Consider the following 14,376-nt stretch of genomic DNA (forward strand, 5'->3'; position numbering starts at 1 on the left):
ACTCAAGGCACAAGAGTGGCACAGGTCATGGTCGTTTGCTTTATAAGTATCCTCAGCAGACATTTCATTGTTTAGAACTGTATCATGCAGCCACTCATAGCTGCACAGAGAGTCAACATACCGGCTTTGCTCTGCCCTCATTGGACACTGCCAAAAATGGGGTTGAGTTTAATGTTAAGAGATTGTCCTCGTCTCTAAATCTCACAGAAACCCTGAAGGGTAGGCATCTCTTATACATACGGCTGTCAGAGTGTATAACAGAGAGTCTTTAGAAGTTAAGTATATTTGAGGATAGCATTGTAATAAGAATGCATATGACACAATACGTTGTGTGTATGCCTAAGAGGCTGAGACAAACAACTTCTTAAAGTCAAAATGAGAAAGATTGCATAAGTTGTTTTGAACCTTCTTTGGGACAAGGATCAATTAATAAGGGGTGTGTCAGACCAAGGTTGAATAGGCAGCTGCTAAACAGGTGTTTTACAGAAGTATCGTCTGGATTACACCTCAATGATCATTGTGTGACATTATAGTTCTGACAAAGCCTTTTAGGATAGTTTTGGATATCAGGCATATCTGCATGAACTCACCATCCTTATTCATTATTTCTTGTTAGGCATAGACACAAATGACTCCATATTCATTCTGACTATTCCCATAGATCCAACACTTTATTTATTTGATTTATATTCCCTGCAATAACCTTGCCTCTAACAACATAGTCCAGTTTTGCCTGTTTTCATAGAACTTCATATAAATAGAATTGTGTGAGTTATACAGTACACAGTCCGTTGGCTTGGTATTTTATAGGATCCAGATGGGAAATTTATCTTAAGAATGGGATAGAGGTTTCATTATAAGAACTGAGTTAAAGATGCAATCCAGATCAAAATAGAATTTGGAGGTGACTTGCTGTTAAGCCTTGAAATTATAGCTTAACATTCCGAGTCTCTTCCCACTGGCTAAGATCATCTCAGACCATGAACAATGGCTCATTTTAAAAACCTGTAGGATGTTTCTCTCGAACCAGGCTGCTTCATCAGAGAATAACGCTGAAATGGCCAAGATTAAGGCTCGGGACCTGTGCGGCAAGAAAAAGGAAGAGCTGTTGAAACAACTGGACGATCTGAAGGTGGAATTGTCCCAGCTTCGGGTCGCCAAAGTGACAGGCGGCGCCGCATCCAAGCTCTCCAAGATACGAGTCGTTCTCAAATCTATTGCCTGAGTCCTCGCTGTTATTAACCAGACTCAAAAAGAAAACCTCAGGAAATTCTACAAGGGCAAGAAATACAAGCCCCTAGACCTGCGACCCAAGAAGACTAGAGCCATGCGCCACCGGCTCACCAAGCACGAGGAGAAGCTGAAGACCAAGAAGCAGCAGCGGAAGGAGTGGCTGTATCCTCTGCGCAAGTATGCAGTCAAGGCCTGAGATGACAACAATAAAGTGCGAGACTCACTGGCAAAAAAAACAAAAAAACAAAAAAACAAAAAAAACCTGTAGGATCATCTTCCTATAGAAAAGCATGTAGGCACAAACTAACAAAATCTTGCTTGTCTATCAAGGAGCTCACAAACTCTCTAAGGTGAATCTTAGCATCCCACAGGGACTTCAGGACATCCAAGTACACGACTCCGACCTGTAAACCTGGAACAGGGCTAAGAGTACGGAGAGATGTCACACTGCCCCAGTCATGGAAAGAGAGGCATAAACTATGCTAGCTAGCCATCTCTCTTTCTTCTTCTTAGAATTAGCTTAGAAGGGGAAGGAGAAAGAGGGTGGAGAGGAAGAGGAGGAGAAACATTATAAAAAAAGTAACCGATGAACCCCATTAAAAATGGGGTACAGAGCTAAACAAAGAATTCTCAACTGAGGAATACCGAAGGGCTGAGAAGCACTTGAAAAATGTTCAACATCCTTAATCATCAGGGAAATGCAAATCAAAACAACCCTGAGATTCCACCTCACACCAGTCAGAATGGCTAGGATCAAAAATTCAGGTGACAGCAGATGCTGGCGAGGATGTGGAGAAAGAGGAACACTCCTCCATTGTTGGTGGGATTGCAAGCTTGTACAACCACTCCGGAAATTAGTCTGGCGGTTCCTCAGAAAATTGGACATAGTACTACCGGAAGATCCAGCAATATCTCTCCTGGGCATATACCCAGAAGATGTTCTAACTGGTAATAAGGACACATGCTCCACTATGTTCATCGCAGCCTTATTTATAATAGCCAGAAACTGGAAAGAACCCAGATGTCCCTCAACAGAGGAATGGATACAGAAAATGTGGTACATTTACACAATGGAGTACTACTCGACTATTAAAAACAAGGAATTTATGAAATTCTTAGGCAAATGGATATATCTGGAGGATATCATCCTGAGTGAGGTAACCCAATCACAAAAGAAGTCACTTGATATGCACTCACTAATAAGTGGATATTGGCCCGGAAACCTATAATACCCAAGATACAATTTGCAAAACACAAGAAAATCAAGAAGAAGGAAGACCAACTCGTGGATACTTCATTCCTCCCTAGAACAGGGAACAAAATACCCATGGAAGGAGTTACAGAGACAAAGTTTGGAGCTAAGACGAAAAGATGGACCATCCAGAGACTTACCCACCCAGGAGTTCACCCCACAATCAGCCACCAAACACAGACTCTTGCATTTGCCACCAAGATTATGCCGAAAGGACGCTGATATAGCTATCTCTTGTGAGGCTATGCCAGTGCCTGGCAAATACAGAAGTGGATGCTCACAGTCATCTATTGGATGGAACACAGGGCCCCCAATGGAGGAGCTAGAGACAATACCCAAGGAGCTAAAGGGGTCTGCAACCATATAGGTGGAACAACAATAGGAACTAACCAGTACCCCCAGAGCTCGTGTCTCTAGCTGCATATGTAGCAGAAGATGGCCTAGTCGGCCATCATTGGGAAGAGAGGCCCCTTGGTCTTGCAAACTTTATATGCCCCAGTATAGGGGAACGCCAGGGCCAAGAAGTGGGAGTGGGTGGGTAGGGAAGCAGGGCGGGGGGAGGGTATAGGGTACTTTTGGGATAACATTTGAAATGTAAATGAAGAAGATATCTAATAAAAAAATTAAAAATATATAACTGATGCTGTGAGCTATAGTCCCAGTATGGTTAAATCTAAAAATGTCCCTTGAAGGCTCGTGTATGTGAGGCTGGGTTGCCAGCTGAAGGGTTCTCGAGAAGCCATTGGATCATGAGGGCTCTAGGTGAACCCATCGATTCATCTGTTGATGACTTCATAACTGAATGGACTGTTGGAAGCTGGAGTCTGATCAAAGGGGTTAAGTAGGAGCCTTCGGATGCACCATGTCCACAGACCCTCTGTATCCCTCTGCTCCTTTGCTTTTGTGAAGCAAGCAGCTTCCTGACCCTATGCCCTTTCCTAGGATGTTCTAACTCACCCCAGTCCTGGACACGCAGAGTCAGGTGGCCATAAACTGAAATAGTGAATTCAAATAAATCCCGCCGCTCTAAAGTTGGCATTCCCAGGTGTTTTGATGCAGTCGTGGGAAAGTAACTAAATGAATCCCTTACAAAGTCCTGCCTCCTTAATACTGTCACACTTTCTCACGACAAAGGCCAGTTACTCTTTCCTTGATCGTCCACCCAGAGGTGTTTCCCGACATAGAGTCGACCTAGTTATTTTATTGGTTTCTATTTCCACCAAGTCCTGCCAAAGTTGTTTTCCTGAAATATCCAGATTATATCACTGCTCTACTTATAAACATCCGATGGTTCCTTGTTACCGACATTATAAAGTAAGTACAGACTCCATAACTTGGCAATGTTCTCCATCACAGAAACTTTACAAAACAAAAGATAGAATGTATGCCATCAGACCCTGTGATCCCAAAGTACTCTGGAATTCCCTGCCTGTTCTCCCGTTGAGATGGCTCTCACATCCCTTTCTTTCAAATCTTGCTGGCCCCACAGCCTGTGACCTGAGCCTACTCACTTCAGTCGGGTGCAGGGCACGCCACGTGCTGTAACCATGGTTCGTGTAACTTTCTGAAATCACTCGAGGTCACTGCCTTTCCCTCACAAGTACCTCCAGTAAATCTCATTCAAACGCTGTTCTCTAAAGAGCTGTGGCAGGGAGCCAAGAGGTCAGACTAGAAATCAAAGGACAGCAGACAAGAGTACTCTCATCCAAGAACAGAACCATATCTGTGAACTTTATAATTGGCAGACTTTCTTTAAGAAAAAAAAGCGTATTGGAGCTGGAGAGATGGCTCAGCAGTACTGACTGCTCTTCCAGAGGACCCAGGTTCAATTCCCAGCACCCACATGGCAGCTCACAACTGTCTGTACCTCCAGTTCCAGGGGATCTGACACCCTCATACATGCAGGCAAAACACCAATGCATGTGAAATAAAATAATAAATAATTTTTTAAAAAAGAAAAGAATATACACCTACAAATACAACATTAAACATAATTGACAATTGTTTACAAATGAATTAAAAGCGAGCCAATATGACAAACATAATGCAGGAAAAAATAACATAATGTTTGAAAATAAGCATCTATCTCAGACTCTTTAATTTTACTTTGACTCCATGACAATTATTTTCTAGCATCTCAGGGAGTGTGTAGAAAGATGACTCAGCTTTGTTTCTAACAAGATTGACTAGTCATATTGACACCAACTTATTGATTATTAATAGTTGGGGGCTTTTATTTGTTTCAGTTTTGTTTTTTCGAGACAGGGTTTCTATGTCTAGCCCTGGCTGTCCTAGAACTCACTCGGTAGACCGGGCTGGCCTCGAACTCAGAAATCCACCTGCCTCTGCCTCCCAAGTGCTAGGATTAAAGGCATGCACCACCACACCCTGCAATAGTTGTTTGGTTTTTATTTCAGCTTTATGATATCTTGTGGCAGCTTCCAGGGTGTTGTGAAACTCCAGCTATCTCTTACGTCTCCACAGGATTGAGGGCTCCCTTTTGTAGGGATTAATCTTAAATATTCAGAACTGAGTGCCCTCGTGAGCCAGCTTGCTGTTAGCTCCCTCATTGTGCTTAGTTTTCTGTTAAATTGGTTGGAGCCACCATTCACGATAAATCAAGAAAGCCCTGAGATCATTTTTCCAATATATTCTTAAGAATTTTTTGTCTCCTTCACTCATGGAATCATAGCCTAAGCCAAAGACTTTCTAGTTATTTTTACTTAATGTATAATGTAAAATGAATTTCTGATTTTTATATAATCTTACTGTATATGTGTGGTGTGGGTCTTCTGTGTATTTGAGGCATATATGTATGTATATGTATGTGTGTGTATTTGCATGTGTACAGGCGTGGATTCATGTGCAATGTGTGCGTGTACACATGGGTAGAAGAGCTCAACACTAGCTGTCTTTCTCAATCACTTTCCATGTGAACTTTCAAGACAAGCTCATTCACTGGACCTGGAGTGACCAATCCAGTTCGACTGGCTCACCAACGAGCCTGCAGGATTCTCCTCTCTCTGCCTTCTGAGAGCTGGGATGCTGGGATTATAGTCATGCAATGCCAGATCAGGTTTTTTTTTCTCTGTGAATGCCAAGGACCAAACCCATGGGTGAGAAACAAGTTTTATTTACTGAGCTGTCTCCCTAGCCTTTTACAATTCTTTTCTTGTAATATATACATCTGGAAACAATGGCAAGTATTTGTGTTGTAGACTTCGTTTATAATTATGCTTTCTGTATGATTATAACTATATTCCCGGCAAGAGAAAATTTCGCCCTTGGTTAGGCACTTTCCTCTGCTCACAAAACTCATCCCTGGAAAGGAGTTTTGAACACATGGAAAAATTATAAGCATGGCATAACACATGCACATATACCATTTGCCCCAAATTTACAATTTAAGAAAATTTGCTTAGTCTATTTTTGTTATGTTTTGTGAATGGTGTACGCACACTTATATCTTTTCCTGTATCATTGGGTGTGCCACTTTATCTAAAGATGAGTTTGCATTTTCTAAAAGAAAAGCCACATAACAGAGCATAACCATTAAATCCAGAAAAATTTTATACTGATATAATATTATCTAATCTAGAGCCTATAGTCCCATTCACCAACTGCACCAGTAATGTTTGCCATAGCAATTTCTTCTTATTATTTACTCGCTGTATTCCTTGTGCATCTGTGATCATCCTGCCTGACAGAAATACAGTAAATGGGGAAATATTTACTTTGGTTCATGGTTACAGAGGTTTCCAGTTCATCGCGGTAGGGAAGACATGGCAGGCCAGCTCAGGTCTAGGTGGCAGACATGTTTGACAGAAGCATTTCCAGCACATTGTGTGTCTTAGGTAGGGTTTTATTGCTGTGATGAGACACCATAACCAAGGCAAGTCTTATAAAAAAAAAAAAACAATATGTAATTGGGGCTGGCTTACAGTTTCAGAGGTTTAGTCCACTATCATTATCATGGTTTGAATATGCTAGGCCCATGGAATGGCACTCTTAGAAGGTGTGACCCTGTTGGAGTAGGTGTGTCACTGTGGGTATGGGCTTTAAGACCCTCATCCTAGCTGCCTGGAAGTCAGTATTCTGCTAGCAGCCTTCAGATGAAGATGTAGAACTCTCAGCTCCTGTACCATGCCTGCCTGGAATTTGCCATGTTCCCGCCTTGATGATAATAGACTGAACCTCTGAACCTGTATGCCAGCCCCAATTAAATGTTGTTTTTTATAAGACTTGCCTTCGTCATGGTGTCTGACACAGCAGTAAAACCCTAACTGAGACAATCATCATGGAAGGTAGCATGGTAGTGTCCAGGAAGACATGGTGCTGGAGGAGGTGAGAGTTTTACATCTTGATCCAAAGGCAGCAGAAGGAGATTGTATATCATACTGTGTGCAGTTTGAGCCTGCAAAGCTTGCCTACTCAGTGGCACACTTTCTTTATCGAGGCCACACTCATACCTAACAATACCACTCCCCATTGCCAAGCACTCAAACACACGAGTCTATGGGGGTCATTCCTATTTAAACCATTAAAGTGGTGGGCGGGTGGAGAGATGGCTCAGTGGTTAAGAGCACTGACTCCTCTTCCAGAGGTCCTGAGTTCAACTCCCAGCAACCACATGATGGCTCACACCCATCTGTAATGGGATCTGAAGCCCTCTTCTGGTGTGTCTGAAGACAGCTACAGTGTACTCATATAAATAAAATAAATAAATCTTTAAAAAAAACCCAAAAGCTTTGCATTTTCTCATATGAGGCTATTTTTGTAGTATACTGGCCAGTTACCTTCTAGGATGGCCTTCAGTATTGGTTTATGTGGCATTTCCTTATGAATATTTGAGTAATGAATTTGGGCAGGAACGATGTTATGCTGTGTCCTGAGCTCAGAACACTAGCTCGTGGCTTTTGGGGCTAGCCTTATTTAAGAATGTGTTTCAAATAGCAAACAATCAGAAAGAGAAAGTGTCTGTGGATTCTCGGAGGATTTGTGGACATCCGGGTAAGAACCTTTGTCCTACAGAAGCACAAGAGGAAACACAAAATGTTGCCGTGTCTACTCCTGCCGTGTCGCCTTTGACCTCGCAGTGACTGTGACCTTGGAGGTTCCTTCACATACCTTTGCTTCCAACCCACATCTTAGCTAATATGAGAAAGAGTTCCTTCTCTTCTTCCCTTCTGTTTTCACGTGCATACCTAACATGGTTGTTACACGTGGAAATGTGCTCACATTGTACCCCTTGACTTACAATCCATTTATGTCGTTATAATCTACAGGGCTCAGACTCACTCAATGAAGTCCATTTCACTTAGCCCCATAGCCCTTTGGCATGTCTTCTTCTTCTTCTTCTTCTTCTTCTTCTTCTTCTTCTTCTTCTTCTTCTTCTTCTTCTTCTTCTTCTTCTTCTTCTTCTTCTNTCCTTCTCCTTCTCCTTCTCCTTCTCCTTCTCCTTCTCCTTCTCCTTCTCCTTCTCCTTCTCCTTCTCCTTCTCCTTCTCCTTCTCCTTCTCCTTCTTCTTTTTCATTTCTTTCTTAAACAACACTATCACCTAGAAGTTCAAAGGCCTTCTTGTACTTCCCACTTTCTGCTATCTCAGCATGGTCTAGTTCTCTAAGACACACGTGTTCTCCTAGTGGGAAAACAGACTTAGAGACCAACATTGAGATGCTGTGTGTACTTTGTGCTGCAGGAGTAGCATCATTCCCGGGCCCTGCAGCATCCAGAGCTGGGTTACAGGAGCCTCCTGCAGCAGGTGGACACACAGTGTCCTCTCACATTCTCAGTTTGGACTCCTCTTCTACTCCCTTCAAATACTTTTACATTCGTTAGTTTTGCTGTCTGATAATACATTAGTATAGCTGCAGAATGTTTCTTCTTCTATAGCACTGAAATACAAGCCTGCTAGATACAGTTCAGATTTTATGTTTAGTATCTTTGTTATTTTTAGGCTAGCAAATCATTTTAAGAACAAAACTGCTTTTCTTAATGGGGGAATGCATCTTCCTCCATCATTTTGATTCTTTCCAGAAAAAAAATTTAAGGTTTTCCACACTTATTTTTGAGTAATATTATTAGAATATGTCTTCTGCACCACAGCACATAACTCGCCTATTTAAAGTGCAAAATGCAATCGCTGTCAACATATTCAAAGAATCTTTACCTGCCCCCTCTCAACTTTCCTGTAAAAGTTCGCTTATTTCTCTTTATTTGTGTGTGTGGGGGGGTGGGGGGTGGGGGGGTGGGTATATGTGTGTCTCGGTGTGTGCATGACTGTGTGTGTGCATGAGTGTGTATGCATGCATGCACACATGCGAAAGTCCGATGCTAACTTTCAGGAGTTTTTTCTTTCCTTCAACCACTGGGGCCCAGGAATCAAACTCACATCATCAGGTTTGGCATCGAGTGCATTTACCTGCTGAGCCACCTTGCCACCTCTACCACAATTAACTTTTAATTTTTCTTTACTCCAAAGTGAACTATGTACACCTTAGCCATTATTCTTCAATTCCCCATCTCTCCTAAGCAACCTTCATGTCCTTTCTGTCTCTAGATTTGCCATTTCATACAGATCAAATTATTAAGTACTCTCTTGTGTCTGGCCTTTCTTTTTTTTCTTTTCTTTCTTTTTTGGCATGTCTTCAAGTTTCATGGATATGGACGTGTGAATGATACTACTTTCTTTTCACCCATGAATAATCGTCCATTGTATGGCTAGGCCACATTTTCTTAGTCTGTCACTATTTTGAAATTTGGATTTCCCCTTACATTTTGGCTTTAATGGACAAATCTGCCTCGAACATTCATGGACAGACTTTGGTGTGGACATGTGTTCTCATCTTCCTGGTGTAGACTAGAGGATTGTTGAACTGAATGGTGCTACATGTAAACTCAGGAACCATTGGGCTGTTTTCTAGAGCAGGTGACCATTGTCATCAGCAGTGCGACAGTTCCAGTTTCTCTACGCTATCCAGACACTGTCATCTGTGTCTTTAATTTATCACCATCCTAGAGGCATTTTATCATGTCCTTAATTTGCATTTCTCTAAAGGCTAATGATTAAAGTATCTCTTCATATGCCAGCTGGTCATTGTTTCTTTGCCTTTTGGCTAAGATCGAGTGTAGAGTTACCTATTCATGTCTGTCAATTCTTATTTTTAACTTAGAACAGTTTTGGTCATGTCTTAATTACTTTTGTATTGCTGTGATTAAACACCATAGCCAAAGTGATGTATAGAAGGAAGGGTTTTGAGGGTCTTCTAGAGCTGAACGAATAAGAGTCCATCTCCATCATGGTTGGGAAGACTGGCAGTAGAGTAGGCATGGCACCTGGGGCAGCCCCTGACACCTGGCAACTCAAACCACAAACAGTAAGCAGAGAGCACAAACTTGAAATGCCACAAGTTCTTGAAACTGGTCCCCAGTGAACCTACTTCCTCCACAACCCCTAAGCCTCCCAAACACGACCACCAACTGGGACAAAGCATTTAAATATCGGAAAATATGAAGGACATCTTATACAAACCACTGTAGGCCATCCTAGGTCCATTGAATTTTAGGATCAGCTTGTTAATTCTGGCTGAGATTTTGGTAGCAAGTGGGTGGAATCTTGTACATCCGTCTGGAGAATAACTATCCTTTTATCTAGTTCTGCTGGTCCATTAACATGGGATCTCTTTCATGGTAGGTTTTTCTTTCATCTCTTTCCAAAATGGCCCATAGTGTTTGGAGTATAACTTTTATATTCTGCCAATCTATTCCCAAGTGTGTTGACTTTTTTTTAATTATAAATGAAATTGAACTTTTGCTTTAATTCTTGGCTAGTGCATTTATATTGTATAGACATACAACTGACATTTAAAAAATATTGTTCTTCAATCTTAAATTTTACTAAACCTCTTCCATTTTAATTTCTGTTTATGAGTTGAATATGTGACCTATTAATTTTTTTGAAAAGCCAGCTGGATGGTGGTGGCACACACTTTTAATTCCACCACTCAGGAAGTAGAGGCAGGTGAATCTCTGAGTTCAAGGCTAACTTGGTCTACAGAGTGATTCCAGGACAACCAGGGCTTCACAGAAAGACCCTGTCTTGAAAAAGCATAAAAATCTCAAAAATAAAGATTATATTTAAAGGTATTATTCTTATCATTTTAGCTCTACTGAGTAGAAAAGTTCTCTGCAAACCAGCGTGATATGCATTTACTTTATTTTTCTACCTATCTCAATCAGGGTTTCTATTGCGGTGATGAAACACCACGACCGAAAGCAAGTTGGGGAGGGAAGGATTTATTTGGCTTTACGTCTATATCGGTCCATCACCGAAGAAAATCAGGACAGAAACATAAAGCTGATGCAGAGGCCATAGAGGGATGCTGCTTTCTGGCTTGCTCATCAGGACTTGCTCAGCCTGCTTTCTTATAGACCTCCAGGACCACCAGCCTAGGGATGGCACCACCCATGATGGGCTGGGCCCTCCCCATTGATCACTAATTAAGAAAATGCCCTACAGGTTCGGGTACAGCCCCATCTTATGGAGATGTTTTCTCTCAGATGACTCTAGCTTGTGTCAAGTTGACATAAAACTAGCCAGCACACGATCACTATCCATGCTTTTAATTCTAGCTCTGGATATCCCTGGGTCGCCATTGTGTATCATGGTAAAGTATCATGTGCTGGACTTTGCCATCATGATACTGAGTCAGTCAATAAGTTTTGGAGGATTTGGGGGAAATTACTTCTATTCTAAAAACTATACGTCATATCAACATATGTCACCAAAAGCCAAATGTCTCCATAACTCAGTTTTCCCTTAAGTGGACCTCCAGAGTGCCCACAACCACTCCGGTGACAAACGGTGAAGGAGGCTTGTAATGGATAAAGAGCTTTGAATAAAAGGGTACATCAGGTTTAACCAATTGTCATTAAAAATAGCTCATTCCTGAAAATTTTACTAAACATATGACCATGAGACCACTGTTATAGGAAGAAGAGATTAGTACTAGTACAAAAATTTAAGGTTTGAACTTCACTAAAGTCATTGAAAATCCGCCCTAAAATGAACCGTGCTCCAGTGGATGATCTCACATCCACGAGTTTATGGGCAGCACAGACTGGTTATTTTAAAATACTAACTAACTAACAAAATAAAATCTTAAGACCTGGTCAACAGGAGGGAAATTATGCCTTATACTAAAAACTTACGTTACCCAGAGCTGGTAAAGTCATGGATCTTGGAAGAGAACCTACAGCTTCCACTTTACTAAGCCAGCATGACCCCTAAGTACACTCTAAATATTAATTCTTACACCCATGGACAAATGTAGTCATCTCCAGGGAGCACTGTAGAAGAGTAGGCAGAAAGACTGTAAGAGCCAGGGGAACAGGGAGTGTGCCATGAGATTGTGTGTTCCAGGAATGTGAGACCCTCCACCATACACAAAGAACACTAACAACTAAAAGATGTTCAGATCGGGAAAGAGAGTCTTTGCCAGGAAAGAGATCACCAACTGGTTATTCAATACCACCTGGTCAACCCTGAGAACATATACACACAAGGAACATTGTACAGACTGAGCAGGTTGTATTCATTATTTAGGTACACTCATACACACGTGCACACATTTGCACAAGTGCCCGTACACACATACACACACACAAACATACACACACACACTCCTATGTAACAATACTTAATGGAATGGAGTCCACGATTTGAAAGAGTGCAAGGTGAGACAAATGGGAATATTTGGAGAGAGAAAAAAAAAAAGAGAAAATGATTTAATTTGGTTTGTTTTTGTTTTTCAAGACAGGATTTCTCTATGTAGCCCTGGCTGTCCTAGACTCTCCCTCTGTAGACCAGGCTGGCCTCAAACTCACAGAGATCCACGTGCCTCTGCCTCCTTCCCAAATGCCGGGATTAAAAAGCAAGTGCCATCATGCCTGGCTTGATTTGATTATTTTATAATTTCAAAAATTACAAAAAGTGGTTTTTTTTATTAAAAAAGCAAAAAGATGGCTCAGCAGTTAAGAGCACTTACTGGTCTGTCAGAGAACACCCAGGTTCAGCTCCCAGCATCCACATAGCAGCTCAGAAACATCCAAAAGTCCAGTGCCAGGGATCCAACGCCCTCTTCTGATCTCTGAAGGCACCAGCCAGCATCTCTGTGGTCTACAGACATACTTAAAAACAAAATACTCCTATACATAAAATAAGCAAATATAAATTAGATGTTTTTAAAAAGTCAAGAAAACCCTTTCACTTTACATCTTGAGTTTGTTTCCTTATTTGCATAATAAGAATAGCATTTGGCATTTGCTTTGTCAAGTCTAACAACATTTTGACAGAGAATGAAGTTCTAGGAGGATCTTTGTGCATTGATTTGGTAATACTAAGGATTGAACCCAGGGCTTTGCATATGCTTAGCAAACTCTCCTCCACTGAGCTACACTCCCCGGTCCAAATGCTATGTGTGTTTAAAAAAAATGTTATTATTTAATGAACCATTACAGTTTATTCTCATTTACATTTGAGCGGATCCGTGATTTTTTTTTTTTTTTACTTTCCTGTGATTTGATGGGTTTGATGTGTAGCCCAAACTAACTTTGATATCATCATCCTCCCAAGTGCTAGCATTACAGATATGTACCACTCTACCTGGTGCTGTGTGTACTTTCAAGAGTTCCCACAGGAGAGTCTCCCTTCCCAATTCACCTTACAGTTAGGGCTTCAACATTCAACCTCTGAGAGGTAGACCACCTCTCTTTAAATTTAAGGAAACTCATGATCACAATGACTCCCAAACTCAGGTGACAAATACTGATATGTCTCTAACATGGGTCTCTTGAAACACTAGACACACATTTCTATGAGGAAGCATGGACTGTAGACAAGTCACATTAGAACTCATGGCGGCTTCCAACTTCCAGCCCTGTAAGGAAGCTACCTTGAGTGTGGGTCTACACTGCACTGAGGGGAAATCAAAACAAGCTGTAAATCCATGAGCAAAGCAAAGAACAGTTGTTAAAGGCCTTTCGACTTTGGTTTGTTACACAGTGGAAGGTAACAGATACTACATCCCTCTTTCCAACTAAGCCCTAAGCCCCTCTCTGCTCAATCCAAACTGAACTTCTCCTTGTTCATGAACACGCTCGGCAAAAATTCTACACAGCTCTATCTTTTCTTGTGTTTTTTTTTTTTTCTTCCACCAGAATGTCCTCTTACATTGAAATTTTATCAGTCCTTTAAAGGGCTCACTCAGAGGCCATTACTGCAATGCTCTCCCTAATGGTCGTAATCAGTTTTGGTGTCTTCTTTCTCTAAAATGTTAGAGAGCATTGTTCTTAGCATTTGTGATACTTACTGCCGAGGCTGACATTCAATTTATTTATCAACTGGCAACAACCAAAAATACTGATGCTCAAAAGTGAAGTTTCCTGGCTGATCAGACCCACCCTCTGCCCTGAAGCAGAGCTGGTTCCAAACATTCTCAGCCTCTCTGCTAACTCAGAAGCACCCCGGGGTGCTTCTCCAAGACATCTCCAATATTTTAGTGTCCACTTCTTTGGTGGAAATCACGTTGTTGTTGTTGTTGTTGCTGTTGTTGTTGTTTTTCTGAACATAAACTCAATATATTATCTTATGAATAGTCTGTTAGGAGGCTAAGACAGGAAGATCATGAGTTCATCACTAGCCTGGTTTACATAGTAAATTTGAAGCCAAACCCTGTCTTGAAGAAACAAGCAGCAAAAGAAGATCACTCAAGAAATAAAGACAAGAGCCGGGCATGGTGGTGCACGCCTTTAATCCCAGCACTCAGGAGGCAGAGGCAGGCAGATTTCTGAGTTCGAGGCCAGCCTGGTCTACAAAGTGAGTTCCAAGACAG

General features: G+C 41.5%; 1 pseudogene; it reads left to right on the forward strand.

Moving 5' to 3' along the window:
- The first annotated feature begins 1,057 nt into the window (after positions 1-1,057).
- Positions 1,058-1,438, forward strand: LOC110300795 (annotated as a pseudogene).
- Positions 1,439-14,376: the final 12,938 nt, after the last annotated feature.

This window comes from Mus caroli, chromosome 8, assembly GCF_900094665.2.
Source record: "Mus caroli chromosome 8, CAROLI_EIJ_v1.1, whole genome shotgun sequence".
Classification (NCBI taxonomy): Eukaryota; Metazoa; Chordata; class Mammalia; order Rodentia; family Muridae; genus Mus; species Mus caroli.